The sequence below is a fragment of the Parasteatoda tepidariorum genome, chromosome X2, assembly GCF_043381705.1.
Source record: "Parasteatoda tepidariorum isolate YZ-2023 chromosome X2, CAS_Ptep_4.0, whole genome shotgun sequence".
Lineage (NCBI taxonomy): Eukaryota > Metazoa > Arthropoda > Arachnida > Araneae > Theridiidae > Parasteatoda > Parasteatoda tepidariorum.
In genome coordinates, this window is record NC_092215.1 from 43818467 (window position 1) to 43834114 (window position 15648).

The following is a 15648-nucleotide window of genomic DNA, read 5'->3' on the forward strand; positions in this document are numbered from 1 at the left end:
TCTGCCGTGTTTCATAAGATATTAATGTTATTATGTAATTCTGGGGAGTTTGGAGTGAAAATTTGTTTAAGTTATTTCGTTATTTATTATTGAAAAAGGTGATGTGGTTGCTAGATTTTAAATAACTCGCTTTTTTGGCAGTCTTCATTTGGCCTCTTTCCATTTGTTTATTACTGTTTGTTCGTGTTGCAAGCTGTGCACCGTCTTACGTTAGTGTTAACGCTTTTAGTATTGTAAACAGTATTGTTAGCATTGTAAACATAAGTAATTAGTAATCAAATGCATTGTTTGCAAGAATCTCAAAACACAATGATGCCAAATGGCTTTAAAGTGCAACTGAAACAGTAACCCGGAAATTCAGGCAGTCCCGAGCTTGCAGCGCTCCCTAGTGTAGAAAACACCATCCATAGGCAGTCAAGAGATTGCAGCGCCCCTTAGTGTAAAAAACACCATCTATACATAGACCCAGTCACCACGAAAGTTGCGATCGCAAATAAACAATAAACAGTGATGTTTTGTTTACTCTCTGACTTGGTTGAGATTTTGATTTTAACAATCGACATTATGAAATTTAAAATAAAGAAATTAAATACACATTTAGGTATATTTTTAAGTAAATCTTGATTAAAGTATGAGTATTTTCATGTAATTGCATTTGATTATCATTATTTGTACAGCTATATTACAAAATAAATGAGAATGAAGCATTTTGTAGAATATAACTTTTTAATTTAAATACAAGAAAATTAAAGGCTTACAAGAAGTAAATATTAGTAGTTTGATGAATTTTTAATCTCTACTAACTATTAAATAAATAATCCTTAGGAAGTATGAAATTGTTTTTATCACGGTTTTGCATATTTTATATGAAATCGTTAAACACTAATATTGCATTTCTTCTGTGAAAACTAAATTTTGTAAAGCTGCTATTATTTATAATAAATCATTAATTTACTTTAAGTCTCAAGAAATTAATAAATTTTCCTGTTACTGAATTAATAAAGTTTTTACTAATTTTCATGTAAATGTTATTCTATTACTAAACTTGAGACCTTTGTATAATTTGCAGCATCAGTTGTTAGTTTATATTCCACAAATAGTTTTCACTTTATGTGTTTATAAAATTTTAACAAAAGAAAAGTAAATAAATACATTTTTTTAATAGTAATGTAAAATTAATTGGTGAACTTTGTCCCCCAAGTTCAGTTCAAATGGATAATTTTTCCAGAATATATATTAATCTTTTTAACCATAAAGTAAAATTAATACTTAAAAATTTTGAAAAGAACATCACACAATGCTGATTCCACAGAATATGCTTATGAAGCCATACGAAAAAGTTTTTTTTTTTAACCATAATGTAAAAGAAGTTTTAAAGAGAACTTCTATGCACAATGCAGTGTTAGTGTTTTTCTTCACTACATCACTACACTATTTAAATTTTAGCTACAGCTTAATGATATTTTTAGAAGGTATTTTGAGTGTTTATAATTCTGTACTTTTCTGTGTCTTGTAATATATAGTCAAAAACAATTATTTTTCTGAATATGAGTATAACATACAAGCGTTATTGCTGATACTGGTAATTAAAAAAGAAAATTACCAATGTAAATTGTAAATAATAGGTAAAAACTAATGAGTTCAATAAATATATATATACACTGAAAAGCCAAAGAAACTGGTATACCTGCCTAATATCGTGTAGGGCCCCTGCAAGCACACAGAAGTGTCGCAACACGACGTGGCATGGATTCGATCACTGTGTGAAGTAGTGCTGGAGCTAATTGACACCATGAACCCTGCAGGGCTGTCCATAAACCAGTGGGAGTTAGAGGAGGTGGGGATATCTTCTGTGCATCACGTTGCAAGGCATCCCAAATATGTTCATGTGTGGGAATGCATCCAAGAGCACTCTTCTGAATTTAGACACTTCCGCTGGCCACCAAAATCCCCAGACATGAACATTATTGAACATATTTGGGATGCCTTGCAACGTGATGTTCAGAAGATATCCCCACCCCCTCTTACTCCCACTGGTTTATGGACAGCCCTGCAGGATTCATGGTGTCAGTTATCTCCAGTACTATTCACACATTGTTCGAATCCATGCCACATCGTGTTGCGACACTTCTGCGTGCTCGCGGGGGCCCTACATATTAGGCAGGTATACCAGTTTTTTTGGCTCTTCAGTGTACATGTACATCAAACTATAATTATCTAAGTTCTTAATAATGAAAATATTTTTATAGGAATTTTAGAATCAACACATTTTTCTAAGCATTGATGAAGTACAACTACAACATGGCAACAATTTTACGTTCTTCGTCTAATAACAAACAGAACTCCAGCTCAAATGCTTTAGGTTTAGATATGGTTTACACTGACAATTCTAAAAATAAATCAGGTATTTTTTTCTTTTCCTTTTTTTTTCTGCTGTTGAACTCTGGATATAAAAATCCATTTTAACTGTATTTTTATTGTAATGAATCTTTTGAATGCTTTTTAGTACATAATACCCCCGTGGCAGAATCATGACAACATTGTAGCAGAATTTTACAGAGTTCTTGCAGAACAAATTTTATTTAAGGAAGTAAAGAATTTTGGTTTTCTTTTCTGCAGAATTTTTTTTCTCGGAAATTATATTTATAAGATGTTTTTTTCAAACATCAGAGGGGAAAGAAATGTTGTTGATTTTTCTATTCTTATTTGAAAAGAATAAAAAATTTCTTTTCCGTGGAAATGTTGAAAGATTTTATTATTATCCAGAAATTATTCTTTTGACAGCCTCATTTTGCACAGATATTCTTTTAATCCATGCGGTATTTAAATCGTTCTTTCGACAGTTATTGCGTCATCCAAAAGCAAAAATTTAAACATCTCAATTTGTTTTGACAGATAATGCCATTTATACTGTACGGAATTTTTGGGATTTAATTAATGAGTATTCGTCCAAGAAATATTACCCATTTTGTTCTGAAAGTAATCTTTCAAATGGAATATTGACTTTTCATGGCTATTTGTAAAAGAACAATTTTAAAATCAATAAACATAAATTTTAATCTGTAGCTTAATATAGAAATACTTTATGAGGCATTTTATATTATATATATATATATGTGTGTGTGTGTTTACATGTACATATATTAAGAACTAATTCTAAGTTTAACCTCGACTAGCTGCATGTTATAGCTAGAATAAAATATTAGTAGTAAACATGAAAACCTTGAATAAAAATCTAAGGAAATGCTAAAAGAGTATTCAAGTGAAAAAAATACTGAGTCTACAGCCTATGATTACCCTCTTTCCCTTGATGAAGCTATCCTGCATTTCAATGCCTTTCATCTTTTTATTATTATTTTTCACTTGTTTATGCTTTTAATGTTTCCTTTGATTTTTAATCAGGTATTTTATCTTATTTTATGTTTGCTTCTAATGTGTATGTGTGTGTGTGTTGAAATTATGTTTCTAATTATTGACTAGTTAATAACTTTCAAATTTCATTCGTATCAGATCATTTTGATTTAGTATTCTGCATTTTATTTAGGACAAACATATCTTCCATCTGAAGCCACACTTTTGTGAGTGAAAATGGTGACTGATGTATATTGTTAGTTTGTATTTCTTATTTTGTATAAGTTGTTTATATTTTCTTTTTTCAAATTAAATTAACCTTCAACTTGAAAAGAGCTGATACCACTACTCATTTTTTTAATAATAGGTTTGTTTTAAACTTGTATTTAATATCAATATTTAATCTTTTTTAACTTTCTAGACAATCTGACTTTTTGGTTCTGAAACCCTATAAATTGCTTTTTTTCTTGTTTGCACCATGTGACATTGTAAGGTTTTTGTCTTGAGTTTGGCTAATATAGCCTCATTTGTTTCTCTTGTTTTTTAACTTTTTGTATCAAACATTGTTTTGAGCACAGTTTAGTTTTGTTACCTTGAGTATGTAATTTTGTAATGATTTTTCTTTGAGTTGAGCACAATATAACAACATTGTTATTTACACTATTGAGCTCTACATTCAATTAGATTTTTAATCAATAGTGTTTTTATTAGAGTTTATCTGATCATATAATCAAGTATAAAAGCACCACAATAGGGGATTTCTCTACCCTTAAACGAAACTGAAAGCATTATGAACAGTGATTGTCCAATCATTGCTTTTAGAGGAATATAGTAGGTGCTTAAAAACATTAATCTCACTTTTGACGAGGAAACATTTTCAGTGAATTTTCTAAAAAAGGCTGAATCAGTTAAGATAGGTTTCCTATTGCTTCATATTTTAAAGCAATATTTCAAGTAAATAATAAGTTTTAGAAATTGCAGCATTTTTAATTTTAAATATTCTTTAATATTTCTGTTAGAATCTGCTGCAAATTAAGTTTATTCTGCAATATTTTATGTTTTCCCATATTTTTGATGATCATACTTTTTGGCTTTAAATAATTATTTGGTAACATTAATCCAAAGGTCATTAAATTCGACGCCATATTGTCTGATTGTAGCAGTAATTAGACTAAAATACTTAATTAACTTACATGTTATTCATTTATCAAATAAATAAATATAATATAAATTCTCACTTAGTATAAAACTTTTTTCTTTAAAAAAATATATACTTTTAAGATTAAATGAATTTTTTGAAGAAATTATTCCATTGTCGAAATCATTAAATGAGTTGAAGGTTAATTGTGATTTATGCCTTTGTTTACAAATGATTTGTTTATTTTGGTTCATAAAATTTTGCTTATTTGTATGTTTGCCCTTCATGATAAATAAAGACTCTTATTTTTAAACAAAATGAAAACTGAATCATTTATTTTGAGTTTTCTTTATTTATTATTTTTCCTTTCCTTTTTTGTTTATATTTATTTGTTGATCATTACAGATAAGGAAATAGTCAAGATAAATTTATGAATAGAATATTCAAAAAGATTAGTTTTAATTATTAGGATAGCTGTTATTCAGGGTGCGTAGAATTTTTAAAAAGTGCTTAAAGGTGCTTATTTTCGATTTTTGTTTTTTAAAAGCCCTTAAAGATGATTTTTTTATTGGGTGTTTTTAAAAAAGTGCTTAATCTTCCCTTTTTCTTAATGAGATTTTTCCTTTACTGTGTTGATTTTCACTTCGAATTATGCAAAATGACACAGTTCACATTGTTCTATTCAACGTTTTCACAATGAATTCAACCACAACCTATTTCGGCGCATTGTCAGTCCGTAGCGTATGAAAACGCCATTCATTTTACCTGATTCAAAATTTCATGTTTTTTTACTATTGTCAAAAACAATACCAAAAGATTTTTTTTGACATAGCAGTTAAAACCGTCAATTGTCAAAAACTTTCCAACCCTGCGTAATTAATGATAAATTTTTAATGTGCTTAAAATATCTTTTGAGTGCCTGAAAAGTGCTTAAAAGGTGCTTATTTTTTGTTGAATAATTTGGCTACGCCCCCTGTTATATTGAATTTCTTTTTTTCTTTAGTGAACTAATGCTTAAGTCAAAATTAAGGTATTTACCAAAATTCCTTTCTCCTCCGTCAGAAATCAGTTGAATGAAATTGTTTAATATATATATTCTTGATGTTTGTCAAGTTGTGCAATCAAAGTTAGTAGGACATAGTTTAAAAAAATATTTCCCTATAAATACATTGATAAGAATATTTATTATCTTATAGCTTAGTTTTAGATTTTTAAACACTCTAGATTTTGAAACATTATAATTAATGTATTACATATAAGATACATTTGTATGAATATGCATACATATGTATAAACTTATATATTATTGTTTTAAAGCTTGTTTACATTAACTCTTCCAGACTTATAAGATAAACATGAAAATGGGAATAAAATGAGAATAGCTCATTTAATCTGGAGCAAATTCCAAATTTATTCATACCATATGAAGAGGAACAAGAGTTTCTTTAATATTCATTAAAAATTTTAACGTGCAAATATTAAAATAGCTAACAATGAATTAAATTGCTTTTTTATTAATATGATTTAATGCATTGGAGATTTTTTGCTTCCTAGTATGAATGCTTATGAATTTTTACTCATCTTAAGCTATTGTTAAGTATAAATAAGTTTCAAGAAACAATCAACATTCTTATTAATTTTTCCTTCTTTTAAAAATATAACTAAAACTTTTTTTACTAGTCTTTTAAATATTAAAAGTTTCAACTGTTTAATAACATCTGATATTTGTTTATATATATATAATATATATATATATATATTGACGACTTAATGTACGGATTTTTATGATTTAATAAATGTATTAATAATAACAAAATTAAAAATATTCTGTTGCAGACACCACAAGACAGTTTTGCAAATACCCTCACAATACGTTACCACCCAGCATTGGAGTTGGAAGGAGATGAAATTAAGACTATTCTCTGTAAATACGGAACTGGAAGTATACAATTAGGATAAATATTATTAAAAATTATTATACATAAATTAAGACTTTTTTTCTTACAGTAGTGCTATTTTACCGTAAATTAAATGATCAAAAGTATAATAATGTTTTAATACACAATATAAATATTATTATAGTTTGCACAATTAGATAAAAATGTTGCGCACTAATTATATATGAAGATCAAGGCGGGGGTGAAGAAATGGCTGATGAAAGCTGATTCCGTGAAAAAGAAATTAAAAAAAAAAAATTCAAGAATTATCAGAAGCAAGAATACAATACAAGTCATTCACAACTTGTTAACCATAATTTACAGAGCCCTAGGTAACAGATGTTCAGAAAATGATGTTACAGAGTTAGTGAACTGTAACTTATTTGTTTGCATTTCTAGTTTTTATCTGTTAATTATCATGTAACAAAATTAATGCAAACATTTTTTCGACGGTAAAATATAGTTTTTTGACTGATTACATGAAAATTTAACTGATTGAAAGAAAACTGATTTCTTACCAGGAGAGCAAACCTGCGTTGAAGTTGAAAGTTGAATTAATTTAAGCAGATATATTTTATTTTCAATATACTCTAAAAACAGCATAATACGTTTAATAAAGAAGTCTAACTTTTATTTGCTTTATTTTTGAATAGAAATTTTGGGAAACAGATATCGCACATCTCTTTGTAAAGTTGAATTTTCAAACCNAGACTAATAGCAAGAAAATATAATTAAAGGTAACATACATTCAAATTGCTCACTGCAATTTTTCTTCTTTGGTTATTTGTTTGTTTTGCTTTGTCTAATTTAGAAATTTATGTAAATCAACACGTTAAACATTAAAATTAACTGAAAACAGAGTTAGTTTCAGTTTTAGAAGTAAAAATCGATTATACGACGTTATCGTTTATACGACGTTTTTCGGTGGTCCCTTCGGCGTCGTATAAACGATGCTCCACTATTTGAAATTAGCGGTTTATCGCTTATGAGCTATAAACCACTGTTTGTGACGTCAGTAGGAAACCTTGGTGATCTCAACGGCCTTATTTCTCGATGGCTATGCCTAAAGTGATCGGATATTTACATACCAAAATGTAATAGTTCGAGTTAAGTATGAAGTTATGTTAGTTATTTGCGAGCACTCGATTGTAAAGAGCAAATATTGCTGTCCCTTCATGCTCCTTTCAATTCAACTATTCTTCCAATTTCAACTACATATAGAAACAACTACATAAGGGGGGAAAAAAGTGCTTTCGTTTTCGTACTGAAATATTTGTTCATGGTAACAAATATGACACACTGAGAAGCTTACATGGATTTAAAAATATAAGAATATATTTGGAATCTATCATAAATTTTATTAGTTGAAGAACAGAATTCGCAAATAGAACTTAGGTTCCATTGCAATATTACAGGATTCGTGTGCCGATTGTTTACAGTAGAGACACTGTAACCGGAACTTTTACGTGAAATTCGGACCAGGAACGCTGTTCCTGGCTGATCAAACAAAAATTCACGGTTTCATCTGACATGGCACTGAAAAACTTTCTTAGTATATTTTAACTCGATCCTTGTTATAACAATTTTAAAAAAATATCTAATAAAAACCTTAATCAGATATTAAACTCACCTAAAATAAATCTTCAAGCAAATCAAATCTACAGAATAAAATTAACGGAGAAAATAATAAATTTCCCAATCAAATTTTTAAAATTTCTTAAGTCGACTGACAAATAGCCTACTGTGTTTTTCATTTACGGCAACTGTCAACAATTAGTTTCATGTGAATTCTGATAAATTTAATTTAGTCAAAAATGTCGCTTTTGTCCAACTCTCCCCTTTTTGAATTGATCATGATAGTTTTTTGATGATCAAAAACTATCAAATGTATTTTGAGGATCAAAAAAACTATTAATTGTATTTTGAGGATGAAAAAACCGTCAATTGTATTTTGAGGATACAAAAAAAACTATTAATTGTATTTTGAGGATAAAAAAAAAACTATTAATTGTATTTTGAGGATCAAATAACTATCAATTGTATTTTGAGGATCAAATAACTATCAATTGTATTTTGAGAATCAAAGAACTATCCCCGAGCAGAAAAAGGAGCGCGTCTGATTTTCTTGATCGGTAATAAAATTTAATTCTTACAAACTTAACGTGAGTAGAAATAAATGCTTTAGTCATAATTAGAACTAGCCGGATATACCGTGAAATGAAATAGCCCATTATTAAAACTCTAGTGAGACCACTAAAATATCGATTATTTTTAATGCCCTTAACGTTAAATCGTGAATAACGTTTCTTACTATAAATACTTACTATAAATGTATTAAAATGTACCAAAAGTTATGGACAGCGATAAATATTGGACACCATAACATCTTGAACAATATCAATATCGATCATAATCAAGTATGAGAATATCGAGATAACTACCAATTACTAGTTTCACGGCTAAATTATTTAATTGATTAAATTACTTTTAACTTATATTTTGCTCGTTTTGAAGAAAGTTTCATTTTCAGTCGCGTAATGAAATTATTCTCCAACGCAAAAATAATGTAAATTGGAATATATCGATATTTTATACAAAAATAAATTCAAAATACGTTGACACAAGGTGGCCGGAAAACAGACAATTTTATCAATCTGTAAAAATTAGGGAAATGTCCAGAAATTTAATTAAAACTTCCAACGAATCGCGGAAAATGAATTAATATGAGGTGCCTAAAAATCCAATATTTTTCTAAAAAAAAATGGTACGAGTTCTGAGATATATTTTCTGATGTCCAGTTTTGATTCAATTTAAATTTATCAATTGGTTTTTGCCTTATTAATGTATTTATATTTATAAAATTCTAATAAAAACAATTATAAGTAACTAAAAAAATTTTTTTTAGTGAAAAATTGATTTAACATTCATGAGTACTTCAAAAATAATTGCCTTCAATGTGAAGAAAAAAGTATTTCATTTATGTTAGCTCGTAACTAATTTTTTTTCAATTTGACTAAAACATTTATATTTATCTATCACGAATATCATAAAATATAAAATGTGTGTATAAAATCTATTTACTGCTATCTATTTGCTTTCCACAAAATCTATTTACTACTATCTGCCTGAATCTTTTCAAGTAATAAGTTTGTATTTTTTTAATAAAAACATTACGAGTATTTTCAACTTCAGTAGCAAGTGAAGATGATTTATAATATATTTTACATACATGAATAAGAACTAAAAAAAAAACTAATACTAAAATTTACGTCATGAACTACAAAAAAAAAAAAAAAATTACATAAATTAAGTTTTTTCTTTCTTCCTGGGTGTTTTGAGCAACCAAGTAACATTTTTACACATACTTTTTTTTTTTAAAGTTTTGGATCGAGAAAAGGTTTTTTTAACGTTTACGTAGCAATGCTTACTCACAGTTGTCTATCCCTGCAACTTCTCTGTGTTTTAATGTCAGATCTGTGTTCAGCTATCAATAACACAAGGGAACAATTTCTTTTTTCAGTCACATAAGATTTTTGAACGGATCTTAAATATTTCCGTCACGCGGATTTCAAATCTGCAATCTGTTTCTCTCTACGAGCTATAGTTTTTATGCAATTTAATGATATATCCCTAACGAGGATTTTTAAAACTTATTGGAGTAAACGCCGAGTGTCCCCACTTCTCTGCAACGTAGGGAGTGGTAGGAAGAAGTCTATAATACATTTCAGTTCATGATGTGATAGGTTAAGGTTCTATGTTTTTTTGCCTAGAAGTGTTATTTTCAAAGGAGCAGACAAGTGTATTTGTATGTGTATAAACCTATAGATTCTTTATAAACTTGTACAGACAGATGAAAAATATCAAATTTTTTTAAAAAAATCAGTAACTTTCCGAACAAATTTAATTTCAGTTTTGAATTCTCCACACCCAAATTAGGTAAGATCAAAGTACTGGTATAAATGCAAAAAATAATTTCCTCCCTAGTTTAATTAATCATTCAGCATAAAAGGTTTATTGAACAAAGAAAAAAAGTTGGAACAAAGCCACTCGGCTATTTTTGTTACTCGATACATTTATTATTTTTTTTTCTTACATAGATTTTTATTTTTAAATCAAGCTGTTTTCAACAATTCCATTATTCAGAATAGCCATTGAAGCATCAGTTAATGTGATTGCGGTGCATTGAATTGCTCGCAGCATTTTGAATTCCGGTTTTTACCGGTCTTACAGAAATACATCCTTTTCATATAAATGGTTTTTAAAACGGAAGTTGAATGTGGATAAATCTAATAATCTGATTAACTTTAATCTTTATCAATGTTCGTAATACCTATTTTTCCTTTTGTTCTGCATAAGAACTCTTACTCGTTTTACTTTTTTTCAATAGTGGAATTTTTCAGCATTTAACTTGATTCAGTAATTTTAGATGGTGGGAAGTTTTTGTTTTCCATTAAAAAACACTGCTATACTGAAGGCAAAAACTTACCTGCAAATTCACCAGTATCTTAGAAAACGATTATTAGGTACTAATTATTAGGTAGTAACAGGAATAACCTTTCTTGCGTTATTCTCAATGAATAAATAAAACATAATGCATAATAAATTCTTGGTAGCTAATAAAAGTATCTTAAATAATAATAAATCTATATCCACTTGATTTAAACTTTAATATAGCACCTCTAAAGCCTTTTTCATACCACTGCAATATAAAAAGTCTAGATAAAAGGGGTTTATATTTCAAAAAATGGATATATAAGGGGGACCGGAAAGTAATGTCGTTTCGGTGCATTTGATATTTGTTATCAAGATTTTATTTTTAAACAATTCACCCTCGTTAGCAACAACCTTTCAATGCCGGGGTGGTATTCTGAACTCGAGTCGACCATCGATTTGAGTTTTTGGATCGAAATGGATTGAAAAAAATGAATTGGTTTTTAAGACTAACGAATAGTGAACACGCCGAAACGACATTGCTTTCCGGTCTCCCTAATATTTATTCTATCTACACTTTCAAAAATATGAGCACATTTTGAACCGTAGTGTGCAACTTACCACAACTGTTAATCTATTAACTCTCGGTTTTTCATACATTGAGGATGGAAGTAAGATAAATATTTCTATTAAGTGAATGATTTTTTATGTTGGCTACAACTTAAGCTTGCCACTTGGCTACCACTAAAAAGAAAAATTTCATGATTATAGATGTAAATTTGGAGCATTATACTGCGTGCATCTTTTCAAAGAAGTATTAGTTGTAGCACAAGAGTTTTATTATTAGTCTGAAATTTTTTAGGTGGTTAATAGCAGAAGGAAATATCGACTTTATTGAAAATCCCTAACTGCTTTTTTTTCGTTGATTCACAGACATCATATACAAACAAAAGCGCATTTCAAGCAATTATTTCTTAACATTAAAATTATTATTATTATTATTTATTAAATTGATGATACCCTACAATTTTCCAATTCTGCCATGTTTTCATTGTCGAAGCCCTAACTATATACGGTTTTCCATCAGGTAGTGCTATGAGCATCACATAGCTTATGAACTTAAGTGTGCACCCTGGATAACTTAAAAACAAAAACGAAACTAAATAGTGCAACTAAAAAGAAACTTCTACAATGACCCTAAGAAACTTTTACAACGACACTAAATCCCTTTCAACACTGATTAAATTCCACGCCGAATTTGATGAAACTTTTTATGTTAATTATAATAGTTCATTATGCCGTACTTATATACGAATAATTCAGATTTTTTCTGTAACTTCTGCATTGCAAATAAGAAAAGTTTTTCCCAGTGTTGGGAAGGATTAATTTGGATGTTAAAGCACTAGAGCTACACTAATAGGCAATTGGCAACTGTTTGAGATACATCTTTAATGATGATCAGAAGACAATACTGGCGTACTTTGCACTACTACAATTAAGAAAGGCGAGTATGTGGAGGTTGTAGTCACCCGACCATTGTTCCCCACTCCTCAAGTTCCCAATCGTACGTGGACTTTTCAGTTTTTAAAACCGCCAAGCAAACTTGATTAAGGATGGATTCCGACCCACTAAAACTTTCTTATTTATATTTATATATCTATATTTTTTTTAACTAATCAGCCTAAAATTTTTCAGGCTTATTATAGTGGCTCAGAAGCCAATAAATTAATCAGAAAATGTATAACTTTTTTGCTCAATTAACCTGTTTATTTCATTCCAATTGAGTAATTATTCGCACATTTCCTAGTTAGCCCAAAAAGTTTGTAAGCTGATTATAATAAGCCTAAAAATATCAGGCAGATAAGAAAATACGGAAGCCTTTTCTAAAGAGCCTAGCGCATAATAAAATTCCAACGACACTTGATGAGAGTTTTTCAAGTAGCTTACATGTATACTATTTCTTACACAATTATTTATAATTGAACTAATTACATAAACGTATTCAGTAATGGTTTTGCAGCTTCGATAATGATGTAAATAAAATGTTACAATTTATTTGTGAATTTCTTGAAAGTTTATTGAAATTAATGAGTAGTAAATAACTAAATTTATATCTTGGAAGTTATAAAAATGAAATTAATGTTGAAATTAACTTAAGAAAGATCACGACTTGTTAGCAATAGTTTGTATAAAGATGAAGTAAACATTCACACATAATTTGCAACAAAACAAAATTTTCGGTGTTGTTCAAACAAATAATATGGTTAATTCGTTACAATCATGTAATCGATGTAAGCAACCAGACATAGTAAAAATAAAACTCGAATGAAGATGAGATCGAGGACCCAATAAGCTTCAAGAAGAAAAGCCTCACATGCGAAAGTCTGGATATTACATCAATAGGTGACTATCTTCGATGAAAGAAAAATGGTGGGACTGTTCCCGGCTATAGTGCTAAGAAGTAAATTTAGGCCTAAAAAATTTTGGGTTTGAAATTTGCTTATTTTTCCCGACAAGGAGAAAAAAAAAGGATAAAGCAAACTTATATAAGACATTAAAACTAAATCATTTTCAACACTTTTCTTAAAACACACAAAAAAAAAAAAAAAGCGTGAGAGAAATTTGGAAAAAAAATTACATTTGAAATACTTCAAATTTGAAGTACCAGTTAAGTTTAGTAAGAGAAAAAAAACAGACAACAGGCGGTCATGGGTTTTAACCGTTGATGGAACGCGAAAAAATTCCTAAAAAATATTTTGACTCTAAAATTTTTTAAATGAATTAAAATAATAATTTTATTTTTCTTAAATCAGATGACTAATTTCAAATAAACGATTAAAAAAATTAGATTACTTCAGTAAAAATCAAAGTAAAGGCAAAACCTGGCAAACATAATAGGGGGTTGTGGTTTACCTACTTTTGCTAATAAGATGAGAGCGAGAGTAAATAGTCACCCAAAACATGCTTGTGTAACATTTGAAAGGCCCTATATAATAATATAAATATTTTTTTTTTTAAGATTTTAAATTTTTATCCCCCCCCCCCCTTATTGAGTATTAGAACACTACAGATGAGATGATTATTTCAGAACTCAAAATACAGTAATTCGTTCCTATTGGAAAAATTTTGAAATTTGTCGTAATAAATCGTGATTTGATCGTAAAAAACTAAACCCTCGAGCGCTTTTTTAACAACTGTTATATTTTGGAAAGCATGGTGCTATCATGCGAAACGTCCTATTTCTCTCCTCTTCCTACCTAGTCACCTTGTTTAACATCACAAGTTGCCTTTTTTTGATCTTATTGTCATCCAATTCGCTTTTCCTGTGTACAAACTCATTCAATCGTTATTGAAAAGCAAAATACTGCGGAATTGAATGCAGTTTATATGCAATCATATTGGACTCTTATCTCTGACCCTTGTCTGATCAAAATCGACGCGTTACTTTAATCAATATAGATTCGAGTCAATTTTAAAAAATACCATGAATAGATACTATATCAAATATTTGCGTTCCTGGTACATATTTTTGTACAATTCTCGATTTATGTTGTATTAGTTTTGTTTTTTATATTTTTTAATTAAGTTCTACGCAATCGTGGCTCTTATATGTGGATTATAGTTATGTTCGTATATGGTAAGTAATTTATAGTTCATCGATTTCTTCCAACAGTTTTTTTATTTTTCTTCTTTTTTGAAATTATATTTAATATATTGGCTTCTATCTCTGGCTCTTGTGTGGTCAAAATTGAAGCGATAGTTTACCGCGATCAGTTTTACATTTGAATTAATTTTAAAAAATAAGAAGAGATACTATATCGAATATAATTGCCTCTCCGATGTATATTATTATTTGTATAAATTTTCTGTTTGAGTATTATTAGTTAAGTTTTTGTTTGTTTAGAGATTAAGTCTTATTTAGTCATAGGCGCTGATATATGAATAATATATTGTAAAAATTGTAGTGTTATATCTCTCCGAATATGATGTAGAACATCCCAAAAGATTGGGCGAAGGTACAGTTTATTCCGGTTTTGCACTAAATCAAGAGTTCGTTTACGATTTAAAGCACTTAATTTAAATCAAAGCACTTAAAATCGAATCATTTTACACCAAACTCTCACAATTTTACTCCATACGAGAATTATTTTTACTTCCAAAAGCACCAATGTTGGCGCGCTTTGAATATCAAAATTCAAGAAACAACAAGTAGAATATCGCGAGTAGAATTGTTTACGATTATGAATGAGCTAGAGAGAGTTTATTTTTGATTTTAACCCTAATATTCATCAAGAAAAAAAATTCGCCGTTAAATAAGTATGTATGTCTTTAGTTGCGTAATAAGGATACTTTTATTTTAAATTTTAATTATCAGAGAACTGTATTAAATGATTTTAAAATGTATAATTTCTATCAATTTCCGTTCTGTTAATTCTAGTTTAAATGCGTCTTAATATTTTCTGTGAGCGACGTGTATGTTTAATTTACAGACTAATTTTATTTGAAGAATTAGCGTTTGCATGATGATTTTTACTTTATATTGGATTGCTAAAATAGCTTTACTGATAGTGTTTATGACGTATATACTCGTTGTGTAAAGCAATAAACTAACATTGATTATGAAAACTCGAAATTTCAATAAAATACAATAGGAATATTATTGGATAGTTTTTTTTTTTAACATTACAAATAGAATTCCTAAATATTTTATATTGCGCGGCTAAATATTTTTAAATTGACACTATTATACATGTAAGCCGCGACTTTGACGACTAGCGTTGATTTACGGAG

General features: G+C 28.7%; 1 long non-coding RNA gene across 1 annotated transcript; it reads left to right on the plus strand.

The window, feature by feature from the left end:
* The first annotated feature begins 441 nt into the window (after nucleotides 1–441).
* On the plus strand, nucleotides 442–4813 carry LOC107446037 (uncharacterized). The gene is made up of 3 exons (XR_001584345.3): nucleotides 442–601; nucleotides 2250–2404; nucleotides 3545–4813. It is a non-coding gene; the product is annotated as an uncharacterized lncRNA (long non-coding RNA).
* Nucleotides 4814–15648: the final 10835 nt, after the last annotated feature.